We start from the raw sequence: 18,868 nt of genomic DNA, 5'->3' as shown, positions 1-18,868 counted from the left end.
ACTTCCAAAAGGTTATGGCCCTAATCCTGTGAAGCATAAAACATGTTCACATTTGTAATTACAGGAAAAACAGTAACACCCTTGCCAAGTCCTTACCACGATCTGGCTTCCTTAGCCTCTACCTCACTCTTTATTACAACCACTGATTGTGAATTAAATGCTATTCACTCTCATGTGGAAAGGAGAAGAGAGAGGCAGAAGCATGTATGTTCAGAGGATAACTTATTGATGTGGCAGAGGGGGAGACAGGGAATTTGCTGTCCTCTCTTGGATCTCGCCCCACTGTCCTCCATGCATTCACAAGCGGTTCAATTTCATCTCTCAGTGCCTTCCCACTTCTCATGCCTTGATTCCCTTCTTAGAGTGCATAACCTTAATATCATATTGAGATTTAGGGAAGAGGAAGAATGGAAGAGAAGGCAACAATTTAGTGCCTTCTACTTTCCAGGCACCATGTACAGTTCTTCAAATCCATTGCTTCATTTCATTAATCTTCACAATAATTCTATAAAGTAGAGATTGCTACCCTTATTTTATAGTTGAGGAAACTAAATCTTATGAGCCCAAAGGTCAGGTAAGTTGACCAAAATTATGCAAGTTGCTGGTTGAAGAAAGCAAGATTCAAATCAAGCTTTATTTAAATGAATGCATGAATGAAGTCAAGAAAGAAGTACTTTCTTCTCTTACTTAACAAAATAGACATTTTAACTTACTATGTATTTCATTTCTCGCCAATCATTGGGACTAAAATTCTGTTCCACTTGAAGCCACCTGCAAAAATGAATGCAATAATAGTTAACATGCACCCAGCACTTACTAGGTGTCAGGTACTATTTTAAATATTCAAACCAGTTAATCCTGACAATAACTCTATGAGTTAGGGACTATCCCTTGAACCCATTTAACAAATAAGGAATGTGAAGACTTGAGAGGTTAAATAACCTACCCAAGATCACAATTAGTAAATGTAGAACAGAAAGTTTGACTCCACCTGCTTCTAGAGTGTGTGCTCTCTTAACCAGTACACTACAGCACCTCTTCAATACACATACCCCCATACACCTCCTTCATATACATGCACCCACACACATACACAGTCTGACTTATTCATTACACAAACACATGGAGCTATAAAGACAATAGATTCGGTGCTCAGATGTTCTGGAACATATCAAATTCTCACCATCCATTGTAACACTCCCTGTCTATCTACCTAACTGGAAGTCAGAGGAAATAGAAAATTATAATTAAGGGCGGATGAAAAGAATCATATCTCCTAAAATACCAAAAACTGCACACTACCACCAATGTGTTGTCATTGATAAAGTTTATAACCACCAGCAATGGAATTCATAAAACCTCTCAGAAAAGTGAGGATCTTTTTCTCAGAATTCCCATAGTTATAGCTGTATTGTATTAGCTTGCTACGCTGCCATAACAAAGTACAACAGACTGGGTGGCTTAAACAACAGACATTCAATTTCTCACAGTTCTGGAAGCTAAAAGTTCAGATCAAGCTGCTGGCAGGGTTGGTTTCTTCAGAAGCCTCTCTCTTTGGATGTAGGTGGCCATTTCCTCTGTGGGTCTCCACGTGGCCTTTTCTCTGTGCTTGTCTGTGTTTTAATTTCCTCTTACTATAAGGATACCAGTCATATTGGATTAGGGACCACCCCCAAAGACCCCTATTTAATTATCTCTGTAAAAACACGATTTCTGGGGAACCTGGGTGGCTCAGTCAGTTAATCATTTGACTCTTGATTTTGGCTCAGGTCATCTCATGGTTTGTGGGTTTGAGCCCTGCATCCGGCTCCATGCTGACAGTGCAGAGCCTGCTTGGAATTCTCTGTCTCCCTCTCTCTCTGCACCTCCCACACTCTGTCTTTCTGTCTCTTTCTCTCAATAAATAAATAAATAAACAAACATTAAAAAAAAAAAAGACCCTATCTCTAAATACATTCACATTCTGAGGCACTATAGCAGTTAGGACTCCAAGAGGGAGAGACATAACTTAGCCCATATCAAGTACTAAATAAAGAACAATATTCTAACAGTTAGGAAATTAATTATGTTCAGAAGTAGATGCTTAGCTTTTAGTGATGTCAACATAAATTGTCTAGGTCAAGTGAATATTGTCATCCATCATGTTTAAAATTTCCCTTTTATCTTTATCTCCATAACAAAGTGAATGGGAAGCAATTTTAAAACATGAACAAAATAAGACACAGAAATTCTTAAATAGTAATTATACGAAATGTTTATTGAGAAACTTAATTTTGACATATTTTACTCTGCTGTCTCACCAAAAAATAAGGTACTATATCTGATATTTTCAGAAATAAAGTTCTACTTCCTTCTAAGATAATTCTCATCATACTTTAAAATCTGGAATTTACACTTTAAAATAAAAAACAAACTTGGACTAGGTGACCTATAATTTTTTAATTTCTTTTTTTTATTGACGGATAATTGACATACAATGTTATATTAGTTTAAGGTGTACAACATATTGTTTGACAATTCTATACATTACTCAATGCTTACCATGATAAGTATAGTCTTGGTGACATACTTTAATATTAATTGTAACAATAGAAGACTTAATTCAATACAAGATGATTCTAAATATTTTATTTCTTCTGGCAATTGTGTTTGATTGCTCTCATAGCATGAACAAGATTTTTTAAACAAGTAACAGTATTATTTTGTCTGTAATATCCTAGCAACAGCCTGAGAAGACTCATGTTTCAACATATTTATTTATACTTCAAATATTTCAAATACTTGGAATAAATTTCTGTTTTCCAAAATAAATAGGAAAGCCTGAGTAATCAGCTTTTTAATTAATTAAGTAACCATGCACAGAATTATCAGCTTCATACAGTTAATACAATGAAACTGTCTCAATATGAGACAAATGCTATTAGGCAGTAATTATAAGTCAACTATATTTACATTCTAAGTTTTCATGACTAATCCTAAAAAGAATAACCAATAGATTCTCAAAAAGTAAATTTGACCCTAAGAATTGAAATAAAGTAATGTAAATTCTTTCTTATTCCATAGATGTACACAGAGTGGGCTGTGTTTGTTTAATTTCATTTCTTTATATCAAACCATAAGAATAATAAGCATCTTAATAAACTACTGGGTGATTTGCTCACTTCTACAGTCAATCCCAATGTCACTAAGCAAAGTAGACAAATACCTAAGTGCAACTAATAAGCAGCCTAGGAATCTTGGTTGTCTATAAAATTGCGTCAAACCAGATTTCACTTGGAAAAAAAAAAAAGAAGTTAAAGCCAAAAAAAAAAAAAGGCAAAGACTATTTAAAAGAATACAAATGCAAAGTAATTTACTAGGTACCTACTATGTGTGTGCCAGACACCACATACTAAGCCAACATTTCCTAAAACCAAAGGTCTTCATTCATTAGACAAAGAATGACCTGTACAGAAAATCAGGATAACCTAATCAGACAACATTTGAATCTACTATGGTAAATATCTTAGTCTGCCTTTCTAAGTGAAAGTAACTATTGCTTAGAGTCAGCAGTAGAACTAACTAAGGGCCAGGGTGCCTGGGTAGCTCTGTTGGTTAAACTTCTGACTTGAAATCAGGGCATGATCTCACAGTTTGTGGGTTCAAGCCTCACATGGGGCTTTGCACTGACAGCTCAGAACCTGGAGCCTGCTTCAGATTCTGTCTCTTTCTCTCTCTCTCTGCCCTTCTACCACTCACTCTCTGTGTCTCAAAAATGAATAAACATTTTTAAAAAGTCTTTTAAAGAACTAGTTAAAGGTCTTTTGAATTCAAAGCTGAATAAATATTGTAAAGATAAATAAGAGGAACAGAAAGATGACTTAATGATTTACGCTGATTCTACCATAATGAACTAATTATACTTTACTACGATATTGAAAAAGGGCTTCTTAATTCCTGTTTCTTTTTTTTGAAGTTTATTTATTTTGAGAGAGAGAGAGAGAGAGAGAGAGACCGTGCAAGCAGGGAGGGGCAGCGAGAGAGGGAGGCAGATCCCAAGCAGGCTCCACACTGTCTGCACAGAGCCCAATTCGGGGCTCAAACTCACAAACCATGAGATCATGACCTGAGCCAAAATCAAGAAGGAGAGACTTAACCCCCTGAGCCACCCAGATAGCCCCTCTTTTTATAGATTAATTAATGGAAAAGTAAGTATAAGAAAAATTAAATTAAGGGCAGATGAAAAGAATCATATTTCCTAAAATACCAAAATCTGTACAGTACCACCAATGTGTTCATTAAATATTTAAATTATATTACATGTCATTTTAGCCAAACCTGTTACACAAGTGAACAAATTATTCAGATCTTTTGCCCTACCTCTTTGCTTCTAATAACAATTCTATGAACAAATCACAAATCACCACTGTCTAAAAGAAAAAATAAATTTTTCTTTTTTCTTTTTTTTTTTTCTTAGAAATGGAGAGAGCCAGTAAACACAAGCAAGGCAGGGGGCAGAGGAAGAGAGAGAGAGGGAATCTTAATGAGGCTGCATGCTGACCCAGGGTTTGATTCCACAACTCTGGGATCATGACCTAAGCCAAAATCAGGAATCAGATGTGTAACCGACTGAGCCACCCAGGTGCCCCCAAAAATTAAATTTTAATACACAGAATTATGTCAATTTGCAATTTATTAGACACTCTGATAGAATGTTTTCTTTTCTTGTAAACTAAACCTTGTATAATGGCTAATTAAGGTTTGAGATTAATTATTGGTCAATGCCTATTATTCATGATATCACTAAGGTTAATACAGATAGATAATCCATATTTTTCTCTGTTTTCAAAGTACTATTTTTAAACATCTCTAAATGTCATAGAAAAACTTTGACCTTCACTCGAATTTCCATATTGGATCACCCAAGATACTTATGTACTTAGTCTTAAAGTGTTCCACATGATGATTCTTTTAAAATTCAAACTGAGTTACTTTTAATTTGGCATTATGGAAAATCTGTTTTGAACGCAATTGTTCAGTTTAAAGGTTTTTGAAAAGACACCAACTCTCTTCTAAGTTAGTACTAGGTCCCTAGACCCCACCTAGATGGCTGTAGATAGAAATAGCATAGCTTGGAACTTTCTAATTTAGGGATTGACATAAGAACATTATCTTATTTTTCTGGCCCTTAGAGTTAGTTCTCTTCAGGGACAAAAAGAGAGCCTTGAACTCTGCCAGAATTGATCCATTTCTCCTATTTTTTGAGAAAAGCAAAACCAACAAAACCTAGCCTGTTACTCCACCACCACCCATGTTTTCAGGAACAGCAGTCACTCCAACATTTTTAGATCTGTATGGCACAGTGAACTAACTTCCGAACAAGCTGGCATCTTAATTTCATCTTGCCCTGAAAGTAAAAGAACAATGAGCTCAAGGATGCTGATGCAATACTCCCAACCACTGCGATGGAAACCTTAGTGTCCAGCTGAACTCACTGGGTTCAAGACTTAGGAATTCCTGCTGCACAAAGCAGTGTTCACTCCTCTGTAGGAGTAAGTCTTAATGTTTATCTCATGGCAACCTCGCCAAGCAACATAAGGATCAACTATGTGTTTCTTAGCTGGTATTCTTTAAGTGCCCCATGGAGAGAGAATGGAAAGTCTGGGGCAATTGGAAGCAGTATCCTATTTCTCTCCGATGTATTGCCAGTTTTCTAAAAAGACATTTACTTTCCCATATTATTCCTCTTACAACCTGGCCTCTGGCCCCAACCACTGAAGGTCTGAGAGTCATCAGATACATTCTAATTTTCAAATCTAGTGGTTTCTTCTCAGTTTCTCTGCTTCTTTTTCTCAACTTACATCATGTTTGATATTGTAGACCCACCTATCAAATCGCCTCTTTTCCATGGCTTCCATCTCCTTGGTTTGTTTTTTTACGCTTCTTCCTCATTCCTTGCTCTATGCCCATTCCCCCATAAGGGATTAGCACACATGTTAACTCTTTGGAATACAGAAATATTCTACCTCCATGTAAATCAGTATAGAGCATGATGTTTACAAATCAGGTTCTAAAAGCAGACACACCTGAATTTGATTCCCAATTGTACCATTTACTGTAGGCACATACAATAATTCCCTTATTATATCTCTGGGCCTTAGTTTCCCACGTGTGTAAATGCAGATCATAAGAATGGTACCATTTTAGGTTTGAAAGAATTCAATTAATTACTGTTTGAAAAATATTTATCAGACTCACAGCACAAGAGTTTTTAAATAATGGTATTATTTCTAATGCCAATGGTCTTTGACAGATAAAATTAGAAATGGATAGCATTATAGATATTAATCACAGAGTAACCAAGTGACAGTTGGATTTTTTTGAGAGAGAGAGAACTCATAAGTAGGGGAGGAGCAGAGAGAGAGAGAATCCCAAGCAAGCTCCATGCTGTCAGCAGAGCCTGATGGGCTCAAACTTCCAAACAACGAGATCAAGAGATCAAGACCTAAGCCAAAACCAAGAGTTTGATTTAACTGACTGAGCCACCCAAGAGGCCCTGACAGTTGGATTTTAATTTGCTTGAATGGAATTACAAATCTAGGGAGCTAGCAAAGACCCTGAGTCCAGAAGTCAGTAAGCTATTGCCCACAGGAGAAACATGGTCCACCTCTGGTTCTTGTAAATGAGTTAATGGAACAAAACCATGCCAACTCATTTAGGTTTCGTCTATGGCTGCTTTTGTGCTTCAACAGCAGCACTGAGTAATTATAAAAGAGACTGTGTGGCCTGCAAAGCCTAAAATATTTTACAGAATAAGTTTGCTAACCACTAATCCATTCTAACCCCGATCATTTTCCAAATGAGAAAATTCAATACAATCCCATGATTCTGAAATTGCAAGAAACTTCCTAACATAACATCTTTGTTAGTTTACAGGAAACTTATATGTATGCAGACTGTTTACTGATGGAAATAAAACCTGCTTCATTAGTATGTTTTCTTGTTTCTGTGACACAATTATAGTTCCTAGAAGTCCCACAGAACATGGGATTTATTCTGATATTATATATCTACCCTTGCACTGTGAAAAAGAAAGCGTTTTCCATTAGGGCCAGAACCTGAGGTTAAAAAAAATAAAACAGCTCATGCCAAAAGCTGAATTTTCCATAATAAAAAAAAAACGTGGCAGCTTCCAGCTTCTACACAAAGTAGGAGTATCAAATTGCTGCAGAAACTGTTGTCCTCTGGAGATTGATGACCAGAATGACCCCAGAAGCAATTTTATATTCTCATGAGATGGCTTGCTTAGGCACTTCTGGGAAGGAGCAGTGGGTCTTCAGAAAGGTTACCATGTTCTCTGTTTCCTGGTAACTGCTTGCAGAAGTTCGAAGGAGTTGATGGGACTAGAGGAATAAGGTCAGGCCATGGCATTTAATCAGTGGCTACAGAGTGCATCAGTGGATTGTCCAGAAAGAGAACATTTCATGGTTGAAGCTCTGGTTTGCTTCTATTATATTCATGTTCACTCCCTAATGCAGTAGGAACATCACAAATACAAACCACTCCTGGAGATCACAAGGGGAAAGCTGAGCTTCAACCGAAAATTCTCAAGTCTCAGATGTAAACGTCTTCTCGCAGTGGCATCGGGAAGGCAGAGAAAAAGAAAACATTATTTCTCGTTTGGAGAAAACAGCTCTAGTTTCCTCTATGCTATAGGAAATGGCATTAGCCTTGAATTGCACATGATGTTTAAGGGATTCAGAGATAAGCTGTAGCTTTTGCTACCAGAAGACCTCATTATGTGATCCCTCTGGTGGTGTTCTACAATCACCTATTTCAGGATTACCAAGTGTGGTGGTTAAAAAAGCAGACTTCTGGTGCCTGTACCAGACAGTGTGTATCAGCACGTCTGTGTCTCACACCAGACATGTGCATTTTCAACAAACTTCCCACACAATCTGACTGCAAGCTAGAGACTGAAACTGTGGATCCATTGAAGGAGGAACCAGTCCTAAATCTTTTAGCTCTGCCATTGTCTAGCCTTGGGACTTTGAGTAATTGACTTAAAATGAATCGAACATAATCTACTCTGCTAGCCAACAAGATTTATTCATTTTGAGAATAAGAGGGGAGAGCCCAAGTTGTGATGTCAGTGCAAGGCATAAGTCTCTGGATGAGATTAGTGCACTCAGCTAAAATGGCTAAATTGCTCAAAGGCAGGGGGGTTCAGAAGGCTCCACGTTGGATGACATGGCTTTATTTTTTTAATGTATTCAAGGAAAAGTACTGTAATTTCATAAAATGTTAGCTTAGCTTTTATGTCATGTTGTTGCTTCTTTCCATCCCATAAATTTAATTGGGTATGCTAACATCTAAATGTCTCTTCGTGAGAATGAAGAAAATGTCAGAAATGAACACTTTACCAAAGCTTTGGCGGTACTGCCCGCTCAGTATATTCTGTGCAATTAAAAGGTCTGGGGGCAGAGCTTGAGCCACCGCACATGAGAAACCATCTAAATATGTGAATGTTGCTACAGACTAAACTAATGAATATTTTAGCTCCCCAGCTGCTTCAGAATCCTTCCTCAGCCTAGAAGCCATGATCACAAAATCCAATTTCACCTTCTCTAGGGCTTTGTACCCCTGAATATACGACAGCCAAATCTCTCTGGTATTTTACTTACAAAACAAAAGGTGGTGAAAGCAGCTGTACTTGAAGTCACTGCTACTAAATAAATCCCAAACCTGTTCCTGCTACAATACACAGTTCAAAACTGGACCTGCACTGCTGTCCCCTTGATGTCATAATCATTCCTGGGACCAAGGAACTAAGTTGCCACTAACATTAATATAGGTGTGCTGGGAAACAATATCCTCTCACACTCATTTTTTTAAATGATTCATTAAAAAATATACTTGAATATATTAATAATAATAATAGATAACATGTACTAATTATGTGACTGATCTTTTTTTTTTTCACTTTATTTATTTACTTTGAAAAACAGAACAAGCAGGGGAGGAGCAGAGAGAGAGGGAGAGAGAATCCCAAGCAGCCTCCACACTGTCAGCACAGAGGCTACTCAGGGCTCGAACTCATGAACTGTGAGATAATGACCTGAGCCAAAATCAAGAGTTGGATGCTTAACAGACTGAGCCACCCAGGTGTCCCTGTGACTGGTGTTTTAATAATCATCCTGGGGTGCCTGGGTGGCTCAGTCAGTTAAGCGTCCGACTTTGGCTCAGGTTATGTTCTCACGGTTCATGGGTTTGAGCCCCACATCAGGCTCTGTGCTGACAGCTATCTCAAAGCCTGGAGCCTGTTTCAGATTCTGTGTCTACCTCTCTCTCTGACCCTCCCCTGCTCATGCTGTCTGTTTGTCTCTCTCTCTCTCTCACTCTCTAAGAAATAAATAAAACATTAAAATAAATTTTTTAAAAAATAAAATATTCATCCTACCTCATCCTCACAAGAAGTCTATGAAGTTGACATTATTATCTCTACAGATGAGAAAAGTGAGAAAGAGCTAAAAATTGCAATGAATATCACAGCATGGGTACTGAAAAAGCACTAGATAGTCAGTCCATGTTTACTTGGGCTTTAACCATTTAACCAATTTTAACCATTACAACAAAATAGACTTGATGATCTTGATGTATCTGTCTCTCTTAACAATCTAATCCTTTTTCAAATTGAATCAGATTTTTCCGTTAGTCATTATTATAAATTTTCTTTAAAATCTAGGAATCAGCTCCCCAGCTGACTGTATGAAAGGGACTGTATCTTTAAGGCATGTAATAAGGTGCTCAGCAAATATTTGTTGAATGAATGAATACCTCAGTACTTAGGAGAACTGCCAGTTATTTTAAACCCCAAATCTTATTCCCTATTATGAGCAACTATCAGCATTATTTTCATGCCAGCGGTTTAAATTAGCAGTTCTTCAACAAAACAGACAAACATAAGGGAAGAAAAAAAGAGAGAGAGAGACGGAAGCAAACCATAAGAGACTATTCATGATAGAGAACAAACTGAGGGCTGATGGAGAGAAGTTGATGGGGGTTTGGCCAGATGGGGATGGGAATTAAGGAGGGCATTTGTTGTGATGGGCACTGGGTATTATATGTAAGTGATGAATCACTAGAAGCCAAATTTACCACCTATGCCAATTGACTAGAACTTAAACAAAAACTTGAAATAAAAAATAAAATAAAATCGCAGTTCTTCACAGGTGAATTGTCACTACTAGTAATTATAGAAACACTGTTTATAAATTATTCACTTTTTTTTTAAGAGTGTTAAGTTAGAAGGCAGTCCACTAGAAACCCTTACTTCCGACCAGTAGCAAACTCAGGAGTTCCGAGACCACATTTAGTGGCTTAGTGGTTTAGACCACAAAACTCACAGAACTCACTAGAAGCACTTATACTCATGATTATGGTCTCAGATATAGATTGTTAGGTTAAAAGATATATATTAAAATCAGCCAAGAGAAGAGGCACAAAGGGCAGAATCTAGGAAAGTCCCAAACACAGAGCTTTGAGTTATCCTCTCCCCACAGAGCCATGCACACACAGCATTATTTGTCCAGCAGAAAAACATGATGATACACATGGAGTATCAACCAGGGAGCCAGCCAGGGAAGCTCACCTCAGCATTGATTTCCAAAGCCTTTATTCAGGCTCTATGGTTGACTGCCCACGTGGCTGACCTCAGTTTCCAGGCATTCTGGGGGTCAAGCTGATACTGTGTGACTCAAAGTTCCTACCATATTTAAAAGTTCCTACCATACCATTGTCAGACTATCCAGAAATTCTGTCAGACTATCCGGAAATTCAGAGGCTATGAAAACTCTAAAATTTCATAGGCTCCAGTCCCACAACGACTCCTACCAGGCATGGCATTGCAAGGGTTTAGAGAATACCACCCCGCAGCTGAGGGCAGAGGGCAGACCTCTCCTGGGCAAGGGTTATCCTTCACTACTTAAAGAGTTTAAAGAAAATCCAAGGTTGTTGTTTTTTTTTTTAAGATTACTAGTTTCACTTGCACTGATATATTTTCCAATGTAGAAGATCTAAAGACCAGTTTTTGGCTATGGTGCTGGAATACGGATGTGACCATCATCTTCCAGGCATATTGTTACTTTAGAAAATATGATTTTTTTAATGTTTATTTAATTTTTGAGACAGAGAGAGACAGAGCTTGATGCAGGGAGGGGCAAAGAGAGAGGGAGACATAGAATCAGAAGAAAGCTCCAGGCTCTGAACTGTCAGCACAGAGCCGGACACGGGGCTTCAACCCACGAGCCGTGAGATCATGACCTAAGCCAAAGTCAGATGCTTAACCAACTGAGTCACCCAGGCGCCCCCAAAAAATATTATTTAAAAAGGAAATAGAGCTGGGGCACCTGGGTGGCTCAGTTAGTTGAGTGTCTGACTCTTGATTTCAGCTCAGGTCGTGGTCTCACGATTTGTGGGTTCGAGCCCCAGATGGGGCTCTGTGCTATCAGCAGCAGCTTGGATTCTCTTTCTACCTCTCTCATGCATATGAATGTGTTCTCTCTCTCTCTCTCTCTCTCTCTCTGTCAAAAACAAATAAATAAAAGTTTAATAAAAAGGAAATAGAGCTGACTTACAGGGCAGCCAAGAACTATATATAAGCATAGATAGCATCAAACTACAATAGAAATCAACATGTAATAATAACTACTTTACGTGACCAAGTCAGAGAATCTAAATATGAAGGTAGAGCTTAGAGCATCTAGTTTAGAATCCAGCCCAATAACTAGACTCTGAAGTTAGGCCTCTCCTACATGATTGTTCCCAAAATCAATCTTCCTCTTATTTCCACCATTTTTTTCCTCCAGTTCATTCCAGATTGCTTGCTCTTCCTCCTCTTGACTGCCAAGGAAGTAGGAGGTTTGTCCATCTTGAACTCCAAGTTTTGCTCCATTCTGATCATTTCCAAATATGCTGAATCCTCAAAGGCTTACATCTTGTTCCAATTATTTCAGTTATTAGGTTTCTGGGTTGAAAGCAACTTAATGAACTTGGGCAAAAATTTTGGACCTAGACACACACATAGGAAGAAAGTCATGTGACTTCTGTTGCTTAGGCCACCTCGTGTGTGTTACTCTGCTGCAGCAGTCCAAACAAACTAATACACAGACTAAATATGTGTTTATAGTCATTTGAACATCATGTTTTATGGTTGTCTTATATCATTGGTCAAAATCAAGCACAGTTCACAAAAGAATTTCCTCTTTTGCATATGCAATTCCAGTCTCTTATATTTCATTGTCATTAATCATCTTATACCTATTGGTTTCTCTATTTACATCACAGATTTTATTCATACAAATACCATGAGAATCTAGACTAAATAGTCATATATCAGGTACAAAGACCTTAATTTCAAATATTGTATTTGCAGACCCAGATCTCTATCATATTCTTTTAATAGATACCAATTGTCTACTGAAATAGTTCATCTTTTTATTCATTTTGCCCATATTTTCCTTTATTTTTAATATATAAATCATGGTTATTTTGAACTCCTTACTAACTATAGTCCATATTTATATCATATCTAGGTCTGTTTTTTCTGTTTCGTCTCTTAATTATTTGTAACTTTACCCACTTATTTGCATGCCTAAAACTTTTTATTAAATGCTGGATATTATCAATGATATATCATAGGTGCTCTGGAGTATATTATCTTCTAAAAGACAGGAAAAGCACTCTAATTTCACGCTCTCTCCTATTTACAAAATGATTGGGAGTAGGGAGAAAACATCCCAACTGGGAAGAAAGAATCCTAGTCTTTGTAACTGAAATGACAGTCCATTCATTCTCAGATGCGATGGCATGATGAGCTTGCTTGTCCTTGCAACTAGAGACCGTGAAGCTCTCCTGGATGATCAGGCTCAGACTTCATAGGGAAAATCTGATGGTCTCTTCACAGACAGTAAGTAACAGTAAGTGAGTCATTATTTCAAGGTTATCATGAAGGCTTTTTTCTAGCAGGGCCTTTGTTTTGGGTTAAAATACAAATACATCTAGGATAGGTATTATAGATTCATCAGCTACACCTGAGAGTGAGGCCTTCTGTGCCACCTTTTCTGACAACTTGGTTTTGCTAATTTAGTGATGATGGACCAAGTTCATGGCTGTGAAAGGGATGCAAATAGAAAGATGAACAAAAGACTGCAGAGGAAAGTTTGGAAGCTCCAGGAAATCACTTCAGATTGAGCAGTTTGGGCTCCCACTGACAAGTGTTGGTTGCTCATATTGACATACCTTATAAAGAGCATATTAGTTCATTAGTACAAGTGGCTTGGAATGAAATGACTTTCAATTTGGGGGCTGCACAGAAGATCACAAGTGCAGGAAGTGGTTTTAAAACTCTAGGTGTTCTAACCACACACCAAACCCATTATATTAGAGACTCTGGAAATGGAGCCGAGAGAGAAGTTGTTTTCAAATCTCCACAGATGATGCCAATAGCAGCCAAGGTTGAGAATCACGTTCTTAAATTCTTGGCTGCTGGTCTCTTCTGCAAAAATAAAACATCACTTAGATGATTCCTGAGCATCCTTGCCAGGCAAATCCTTCACCTCCATAATCCTGCATGAGAGCACTTCCATCACCAGTGTTCGCCTTTCACTGCTCATGAAACAATGAGGAAAATCCAGTAAGGTCATTTTTGCCTTAGATTTGTGACTTTGGTGAATACAAATGTTCTCCAAAGTTTACATGGCTTCATAAGATGTTTGCCATGCCTGATCACCTAGTCATTCATCAGAGGAAAAGGAGAAACAGCTATGATCTGTCCAAAGAAAAGCGCAAGTTGAACATGAAAGACAATACAAAAATAAACATTTCAGAAGTGGGATGAGCCTTTTTGTAAACACAGGAAGCACCTGCTTATTGATACCATGCTATTGTGGAAATTATGTGCAAGCGCTTTCGTAATTACAGATCTATATTCTATATATGTAAAGCAAAACTATTTCCATGAGTCATTTGCAGAAAACTTGGAAGCCTCTTGCTTAAGTTCTGACAGTGCTCGGTGCTCTCTCTCCCAGAGCAGATGTGTAATGAGAAAAGCCATGATTGGCCAAATGGGCTTTAACAGGGAGGCTCTGGGAAGAAGAAAACCTAGAGCCAGGCCTATCTCCACAGCACAATCACCTGCTGTGGGCCATTCAGTTCATGCCAGGCATTTTTATCCACAGCTCTTCCTACCTCACAGGTGTGTCACAAAAGAACTATATAATGTGTAAGACACTCCACGGTGCTGTGAAGCAAGTAACCAAATAAATATAGGATGTTTATCTTGCCAAAAAAATAGCATCTCCGCATCCAACAGGAAGATGCCAAGCCACCTGCTAAGGTCAAATGATGTGACCTGAAGCAAACTCCCTCTGTTCAGTACAAGTGGTGTAACATCCTTGACCCCCCACCCCCCAAAATCTTCAGTGTGGTCCATTTATACTCTTCCTACATGTATCTGCATATTTAGGCCTTCTCACCCTTATTCATGCCTTTGCCCCACCAGCAAGATCTTCTGCCTTTATTTTTCTGTCCTGTCTCTCCTCCTCCCTCAATCACAGCTCCCTGTGGAAATACAACCTGTCATTCAAGCTTCAATTTAATTAATAACAGCTACCATTGCTCAGCATTTACTGTGTACCAGGAACTAAGCTGAATGCTTTACATATTTCATTTTATTGAATTCTTCCAACACATCTATAAGGTAAGTCTTATTAAGTCAGTTTAACGGAAGACAACCAAAACTCAGAGAGGTAAAATAACTTGCTCAAGATCACAAAGCCAGAATTCAAAACCAGGCCTGTCTTGATCTAAAGTTGATGTTATTACACACCATATTGCAGTCATTCTTACCAACCTTCCATGAGAACTTTCTTGATGACTCCACAATACGGCAATTTCTCCCAATCTAAACCTAGCTCCCCTCCAGAACATATATTGACATGCTTTACACTGCCTTGATTACTGTTTGGTCTATATTGCTATTTGAATTTAGATGAGTATATTTAGTTTCCTTTCCTAAGTATATTATGAGCCTATTAAAGCCCCAGAACTGTTCAAATGCTAAACTAATACACCTACATTCTCCAGACACAAACACTGGTCTTACTCTACAGTCTTGAGTATATGTTTTTGTTACCCCTTTATCACCTAGCATATTTTTATGTGTGGTAATCTGACCCCACCAATAAGTTGTTCTCATTTGTTAGGAGTCCAAATATGGGGGGTTAAATGATATGACATGAGGTTGAGAGGGCGAGCAAAGGTGTGACCAGAGATGAACATACCTACTTCCAAGGCATTATGTTATGATTTCCAAGTTGATGAGAGCCATCCGAACTTAAAAAAGCAAAAGAAAAAAGAACTTAACAAAAGCATTCCTTTTTTGTAATGTAAAGAATGTTTGCCAAAATATACTGACATTAGACTGTATTCTAAATATGGATGAGTCATAATATTTCCCAATAAGCTATTAATAGTTACTAGTATCTTCTTTGTTCAGAATGCTTTGTTCAATATGCCATAGCACAAAGGTAGAATCAAGCATAAAATAAATTAGCATAGTATTTGGTCTATCTATGCAAACTGATTTGATGGGTTAAAAAAATATTTAGAAAATTCAGAAGACAAAGCACTCTAGCCAGATGAACAGATAGCTGAGGGAAAACTTTTAGAGCTTCAATGAAATAGATTATACTTTAAGAGGAAAGAGCAAATTATATAAATGAGTTCTTATTGAGGAAATGAAATAAAACCTATTTTGAGAGATAAAAATAATTGACACCCAGGAGATATCCCACAGGGACTTCCTGTACCAACCACAGTATAGTTTTTTGTTTTGTTGTTTTTTTTTCAGATGAAGGAGGAGTAAAGGTTACATGTTGTGCTTCCTGATGAGTATAAAGTTACTCCAATTCTCATTTTCCCAATTCCAAAATTATTGAGTAAGAATGCTTCCATTTTTATTGGGAACACAACATGGAGTATGAAGGGAACTAAGTTAAAGTAGAGAGGTATGCATCTCAGGGAGCAATGCATTTGCTCATACTCAACCTGTGAACAAGCTTTGAGGACCCCTCGGCAGCATACCCCGTTTGGGGTATAAGTACAAAACCACTTCATGATGCGGAAGTCAGGAATGTGAAATTTACCTCACTCTCATCCACAGTTTCAGTGTGTGGGAGTTTCAAGTGTATTCTTCTCTTATTTATGAGTTTGTCTCCTTTTGTAGAGACTGAGATAATACCCATTTGCTTTCCCTCAAAAATCTCAGGGATGACTCATGAAAAAGGCTCTTCTATTTAGCCAGTATGCAAAGATACTGTGAGTAATAAATAATTTTCTTTAAACCTGCAGAAACTTTCGTCTGCATTTACTACTTAGAATCTCACTTGACTTTTCCTATTTATTAACAGCTGTGAAACTATTAAGAATTATAAGTCCTCACCATATCCTGGCCTCCCTATAGTTATAGATTTTCTAGCCATATGATCTTAAAGAGCCAACTTATTCTAGTGAAAGCAGCTCCAGATATGGCATCAAATGACCCATGTTCATATTTCAGTTCTGCCTTTTGACCTTGATTAAACCAAGCACCTCCTTGAGCCTCAGCACCTTTCTCTATAAAAAGGGGAAATAATACCTGCTTGCACTTATCCACAGAATTGTGGTGAGCCTCAATTTGAGAAGTATGCAAAAATGCTGCATAAATCACATCTCGATAAGCAGGACTGTTCACGCTATTTTAAGTGTCTTTTAGCCCAATTTATTTCCATCAAACAGCAATTACATGCAGTTAAGGTTTTATTTCCTTCCAGTCTTTTACTACAGTATATGTGTTTGTGTGTATGTGTAGATTTACTTTTTTAAATGTAGGCAGTATTTATTATGATTTAATTATGTATTATCATATTTACATATATTGTGACATATGTATGTATATATCCCTAAGTTAATAAAAGTTCTTCCAAAATATGGTTAATAACAGCTTGATATGTCTATCATATATAATATATATAATGAAGTATGATGGATACATGTATGTGTTTTCATGTTATTAAAAATTATTATTTCCAAACATGGTTAATAATGGATGCATTAAGGGGCGCCTGGGTGGCTCAGTCAGTTGAGCGTCCGACTTTGGCTCAGGTCATGATCTCGCAGTTCGTGGGTTCGAGCCCCGCATCGGGCTCTGTGCTGACAGCTAGCTCAGAGCCTGTGCCTCCCTCTCACTCTGATCCTCCCCTGCTCATGCTGTCTCTCTCTCTCAAAAATAAATAAAATATAAAAAAAATAATGGATGCATTAAAAATATGTTGGGTAGTACTCATTTCAGCAGCACATATACTAAAACTGGAATGATACAGAGATTAGCATGGTCTCTGCACAAGAATGACACACAAATTCATGAAGCATTCCATCTTTTTGCATAGGTAGAAAGAAAGAGAAAGACAAATACCACATGATTTCACCCATATGTGGAATTTAATAAACAAAGCAAAAGAGCAAAGGGGAAAAAAAAGAGAGAGAGGCAAACGAAGAAACACTTTAACTATAGAGAACAAATTGATGGTTACCAGAAGGGAGGTATGGAGGGGGTTTAAACAGGTGATGGGGATAAGGAAGCACTTGTGATGAGTCCCACGTGTTATATGGAAGGGTTGACTCACTAAATTGTACACCTGAAATTAATATCACACTGTGTATTAACCAATTGGAATTTAAATAAAAACTTTTTAANGGATGAGCACTGGGTGTTATATGGAAACCAACTTGACAATAAACTATTTGTAAAAAAATAATAATAATAAAAAATTAAAATATGGTGGGTAATAATTCTAACATAGGAGTGCAACATAATTTGTGGGATCACTCTCCACCTTCAACTCATTAAAAATAGTCATTTACAGGTTATTTTTGTCTTATTTTACTATTTCATTGTTGTTGATGTCACTGGCTTTATTTGTTATTATAACCAAGACTGTAGTAAACATCTTTGTACAAAAATCTTTTTATTAACCCCTAATTCAATAAAGGAGATTTCTAGAACTGAAATCACTGAATCAAATGTATGGATTCTTCTAAGACCTTTGCCTAGCCCTTGCTAACATATGGTCAGATTCTGTTCCTGAAGTATTGTACTATTTAGACAATGTAAGAGATAATTTTTATGATAGCTTTGTCATGAGTACCTATTTTAATCATCACCAATTTCTTTTCTTTTTGTTTATTTTTTTAACATTTATTTATTTGGAGAGACAGAGAGAGAGACAGAGCATGAGTGTGAGAGGGGCATAGAGCGAGGTAGACACAGAATCTGAAGCAGGCTCCAGGCTCTGAGCTGTCAGCACCAGAGCCCCATTCAGGGCTCGAACTCACAAGCTATGAGGTCATGACCTGAGCCGAAGTCGGATGCTTAACCAACTGAGCCACCCAGGCAGCCCAATCATTACCAATTTCATAGGCAAAAAAAAAGAGTAACTTTATCTATGTTTGTTATGATCACTAGTGAAGTTGAAAATTTGTCATGTTTATTGATTTTAATTATGTCTGCCATGAATTTCTTATGTTTGCTCCATTTTCAGTATTTTCTTTATTGACTTTTACACCTTATTTCCACCTTAAGAAATTAATTACACAGTCATCATAACTCATAAAGTTTTCCAAATTTGTCATCTACACTTTAATATTGCCTATGATTTTTGACATTGTAAGTTTTTTTTAAGTTTTTTTCTTCCAGCCTTATTGAGATATAATTGACATATAGCATTGCATAAGTTTCATTTAAGGTGTACAACATGTTGGTTTATACATTTGCGTATTGCAGAATGATAAC

At 37.4% G+C, this 18,868-nt stretch overlaps 1 non-coding gene across 1 annotated transcript; it reads left to right on the top strand.

Annotated features, from left to right (window-relative positions):
• The first annotated feature begins 17,355 nt into the window (after nucleotides 1-17,355).
• On the top strand, nucleotides 17,356-17,459 carry LOC144216756 (U6 spliceosomal RNA). Its single transcript, XR_013330741.1, has one exon. It is a non-coding gene; the product is annotated as a U6 spliceosomal RNA (small nuclear RNA).
• Nucleotides 17,460-18,868: the final 1,409 nt, after the last annotated feature.

This window comes from Crocuta crocuta, unplaced genomic scaffold (genome assembly GCF_008692635.1).
Source record: "Crocuta crocuta isolate KB4526 unplaced genomic scaffold, BGI_CrCroc_1.0 scaffold48, whole genome shotgun sequence".
NCBI lineage: Eukaryota > Metazoa > Chordata > Mammalia > Carnivora > Hyaenidae > Crocuta > Crocuta crocuta.
The sequence above is the reverse complement of the archived record's forward strand: the minus strand, read 5'-3'. Positions and strand labels throughout refer to the sequence as shown.